Raw genomic sequence first — 5,105 nt, 5'->3', positions numbered from 1 at the left:
TAGCAATAAAGGCCAAAATTCCGTTTACCTTTCTTATTATCTGCTGTACCTGCAAACTTTTCTGAGATTCATGCACGAGGACACCCAGATTCCTCTGCACTCTGAACTTTTTCTCCATTTAGATAATAAGTTGCCTTTCCATTTTTCAGACCAAAATGGATGACCTCACACTTATCCTCATTAAACTCCAACTGTCAAATTTTGGCCCACTCACCCTATCTATATCCATTTGCAAATGTCTTATTTCCTCATTGCAATTTACTATTCCACCTATTTTAGTCATCCACAAATTTGGCTACGGTACTTTCTAATAATAATAATCTTTTATTGTCACAAGAATGAAGTTACTGTGAATAGCCCCTAGTCGCCACATTCCGGCGCATGTTCGGGTAAGCTGGTATGGGAATTGGACCCGCGCTGCTGGCCTTGTTCTGCATTACAAACCATACATACATCCAAGTCATTAACATATATTGTAAATAGTTCGGACCAGAGGACAGAAACCTGTGGCACCCACTGGTTACATCTTGTCATCCAGGCGAAGATTCATTTACCCCGACTCTCTGCCTTCTGTCGGTTAGCCAGTCTTCTGTCCACCTTGAGTATTTATCTTTGTGTGGCACCTTATCAAATGCTTTCTGGAAATCCAGATATACTACCTCTACAGGATGCTCATTATCCACTCGACTTGTTGCAAGTTCAAAGACCTCAAGCAAATTAGTCAAACATGATTTACCCTTCATAAAACTATGGATGGATTGAGTTTTGATTTTCTAAATGTCCTGTTATTACTTCCTTAATAATGGATTCTAACAATTTGCCAATGACAGATGTTAAATTAACTGGTCTATAGTTCGTACTTTCTGCCTTCCTCCCTTTTTGAATAAGGGTGTTACCTCAGCATTTTTTCCAATCCACTGGAACCTTTCCTGCACCCAGGGAATTTTGGAATACTATAAACAATGGACCATTTCAGATATGGAGGCTCCGTATGAGTCTCAAGGAAGAGAATTCCAAAACCACAGTCAGAAGTTGAGAAGCACGTTGGGGTTGGAGTGGAGCTTGTGGAATCTGCACCCCTCCCCGCCCGGCTGCCTAATGGAGTGTGACCCAGTAGCTCTGAAGGATGAGTGGAATCTGCACCCCTCCCCGCCCGGCTGCCTAATGGAGTGTGACCCAGTAGCTCTGAAGGATGAGTGGAATCTGCACCCCTCCCCGCCTGGCTGCCTAATGGAGTGTGACCCAGTAGCTCTGAAGGATGAGTGGAATCTGCACCCCTCCCCGCCCGGCTGCCTAATGGAGTGTGACCCAGTAGCTCTGAAGGATGAGTGGAATCTGCACCCCTCCCCGCCCGGCTGCCTAATGGAGCGTGACCCAGTAGCTCTGAAGGATGAGTGGCTCAATGGCCACAGGAAGCAGCTGGAAAATGACAAAGTAGAGGTCAGTCTGTAACCAGAAGCAGACTCCAGGGCAGGATGGAGAGCAGCTGAAACAGCTCAGGATATAGTGAAACATTCCCAGCAGAGGAGTAGAACACGGTGGACACATGAACTGACAAGGTAATACAGATCATCCAGCAGAGAATACAGCAGTGAAGGTGTTGCTCTCAGTAACATATATACAAGAGGAGACATTTAGCCTCTTGCGCGGTTGTGTCATTCAATTGTGAGCTGAATCATAGATAGTTTCATAGAATTTACAGTGCAGAAGGAGGCCATTCGGCCCATCGAGTCTGCACCGGCTCTTGGAAAGAGCACCCTACCGAGGCCCACACCACCCTATCCCCATAACCCAGTAACCCCACTCAACCAAGGCCAATTTTGGACACTAAGGGCAATTTAGCATGGCCAATCCACCTAACCTGCACGTCTTTGGACTGTGGGAGGAAACCGGAGCACCCGGAGAAAACCCACGCACACACGGGGAGAACGTGCAGACTCCGCACAGACAGTGACCCAAGCCGGGAATCGAACCTGGGACCCTGGAGCTGTGAAGCAATTATGCTAACCACTATGCTACCGTGCTGCCCCAATATTGATTGAGGAGCAGAATGGAGTTTGGTAAAGATATTTAACACCACATGAGTTTAGAAAGGCAATTTAGGGAGAGGACTTATTCTTCCCTAAAGTAGGGAATCAATAGTGAGTAAGTGAGGAAGATCCATGTTGCAATAATCATCCAAGGACTCTGGGCAGATTAAGCTGAATGGGCTAAATAGCCTTTTCTTGTCTCAGATTTATGTCTCCTCATGTAATAATTACTTCCAGTTATAGGTAATCTCTTCTGCATCAGCTACAGCTCCATGTGTATCTCCCTTGCCCCTGAGTCAGAAGACTGTGGTTTAAGACCCACTCCAGGGACTTGGGAACGTCCTTCAGGACAGGAGTACTGCACTGTCCAAGATGCTGGGCCGTAATTTCTGAGGAGTGGCAATCCCAATTGGATTCTGCCCTGCAGATGAGTTACTTACCACTGAATGTCTATCTGTTATCAGAATCCCGTAGACTTTGCTGTGTCCAGTGCCTTCAGACATTTCTTGATATCACAGAATTGAATTGGCTGAAGCCTGGCCTATGTGATGCTGGGAATGTCAGGAGGAGGCCAAGGTGGGGGGGGGGGGTTTCAAATGTGTCACCTGGGGCGAAATTCTCCGGAAACGGCGCGATGTCCGCCGACTGGCATCCCAAACGGCGTCAATCAGATGGGCATCGCGCCGCCCCAAAGGTGCGGAATGCTCCGCATCTTTGGGGGCCGAGCCCCAACATTGAGGGGCTAGGCCGACGCCGGAGGAATTTCCGCCCCGCCAGCTGGCGGAAAAGGCCTTTGTTGCCCCACCAGCTGGCGCGGAAATGACATCTCCGGGCGGCGCATGCGCGGGAGCGTCAGCGGCCGCTGACAGTTTCCCACGCTAGCGCAGTGGAGGGAGTCTCTTCCACCTCCGCCATGGTGGAGACCATGGCGGAGGCGGAAGGGAAAGAGTGCCCCCACGGCACAGGCCCGCCCGCAGATCGGTGGGCCCTGATCGCGGGCCAGGCCATCGTGGGGGCACCCCCCGGGGTCAGATTGCCCCGCGCCCCCCCCCAGGACCCCGGAGCCCGCCCACGCCGCCTTGTCCCGCCGGTAAGGTAGGTGATTTAATTTACGCCGGCGGGACAGGCAATTTATCGGCGGGACTTCGGCCCATCCGGGCCGGAGAATCGAGCGGGGGGGCCCGCCAATCGGCGCAGCGCGATTCCCGCCCCCGCCGAATATCCGGTGCCGGAGACTTCGGCAACCGGCGGGGGCGGGATTCACGCCAGCCCCCGGCAATTCTCCGACCCGGCGGGGGGTCGGAGAATGTCGCCCCTGATCCTTAACACCTCCTTTGCACTGGCATACTGGACTCCCCCATCATTGAGGATGGGAATATTCATGGCGCCTCCTCCTCCAGTAATTGTTTGTTTAATCACCATTGACAACTGAATGTGTAAGGGCTGCAGAGTTTTGATCTGATCCTTTGGCTGTGGGATCACTTAGCTCTGTCTATCTGGACAGATTGGTGAAGACAAGGTCATGAAGGTTTTTCCCTTGTGTTGGCTCTCTCACCACCTACCACAGGTGCAGTGTGGCTGATATGTCCTTCAGCACTCAGGTAACCCGGTTAGTGGTGGTGCCAAACAGCACAATGGACATGATAAGAATAATAATCTTTATTATTGTCACAGGCTTACATTAACACTGCAATGAAGTTGACATATCCCGGCACCCCTCGGCGCTGCTGGTCCTTTTCCTTCGGCCATTTCCCTCCTGAAGGGTTTCAGCCCTTCATTAAGCAGCCATGGCCCCAAGTCGGAATGCAATGATCCTGAACCCTCATTTCCACAAGGACTGGCAGAAAAGAGTCTGCACTTGGTTCAACCAGCCAGCCAGAAAAGTCCGCAGGCGCAAGGTACGGTTGGCTAAAGCACGTTGCATTGCACCATGTCCAGTTGCTGGCCCCCTTCGACCAGTTGTTAAGTGTCCCACTGTCAGATATCACACCAAAGTACATGCTGGACGAGGCTTCAGCCTGGAGAAGCTAAAGGCTGCAGGCATTAACAAAAGGGTGGCACGTACTATTGACATTGCTGTTGATCACTGACGGCACAACAAGTCAACTGAATCTATTCAGTGTAATGTTCAACGTCTGAAGGAATATCACTCCAATCATCTTCCCAGGAAGGCTTCAATGCCCAAGAAGGGAGATACTTCTGCTGAAGAAATTAAGGTGGCAACCCAGCTAACTGGACCTGTCATGCCAATCAAGAATATATCCAAAAGAGAGAGGGCCCGGGTGATCTCTGAGGATGAGAAGAATTTCAAGGCTTTTGCAAGCCTCCGTATGGCTCGTGCAAATGCACGTTTGTTTGGAATCCGTGCTAAGAGAGCAAAGGAAGCAGCAGAACAGGATGTTGAGAAGAAGAAGTGAAATATAAAATATCTGGAACTATTCAGTAAATAACCAATACTTTTGAAGAAGAAAACCCCCCCCCAAAAAAATACTGCAATGAAGTTACTGTGAAAAGCCCCTAGTCGCCACATTCCAGTGCCTGTTCGGGTACACAGAGGGAGAATTCAGAATGTCCAAATTACCTAACAAGCACATCTTTCGGGACTTGCGGGAGGAAACCGGAGCACCCGGAGGAAACCCACGCAGACACAGGGAGAACGTGCAGACTCCGCACAGACAGTGACCCAAGCTGGGAATCGAACCTGGGCCCCTGGCGCTGTGAAGCTACAGTGCTAATCACTGTGCTACCGTGCCACCCATAATTGAAATGCCCAAGAGAGAAGCAGAGTTATCACTGGGGTCAGTGGGACAAGGACAAAGGAAGGTCAGTGATAGGGTGGAAGTCAGGAGAGATTCAATCACAGAACAGTTCGTATTCTAAGCACAATGGGAATGGTGACACGGCAAGAAAAGAAACACAGAAACATAAAATGTTCTAAAGGATGTTTGCTATTGTCTGAAAGCTAAAATAAGAGAAATACCGAAACATGCAAAGAAAAGGAAACACATTTTTGTCCATTCACTTAACCTATCTATAAACTATTCATATCATTTTGCAGAACCTTTGTTTTCTCCT

The 5,105-nt window shown here is 49.6% G+C and overlaps 1 pseudogene; it reads left to right on the top strand.

Moving 5' to 3' along the window:
- The first annotated feature begins 3,738 nt into the window (after window positions 1-3,738).
- On the top strand, window positions 3,739-4,494 carry LOC140407879 (large ribosomal subunit protein eL13 pseudogene; annotated as a pseudogene).
- Window positions 4,495-5,105: the final 611 nt, after the last annotated feature.

Source organism: Scyliorhinus torazame, chromosome 2, assembly GCF_047496885.1.
Source record: "Scyliorhinus torazame isolate Kashiwa2021f chromosome 2, sScyTor2.1, whole genome shotgun sequence".
NCBI classification, from domain to species: Eukaryota; Metazoa; Chordata; class Chondrichthyes; order Carcharhiniformes; family Scyliorhinidae; genus Scyliorhinus; species Scyliorhinus torazame.
Note: the sequence above shows the minus strand (reverse complement) of the source record. Positions and strands in the feature narration are given on the sequence as shown.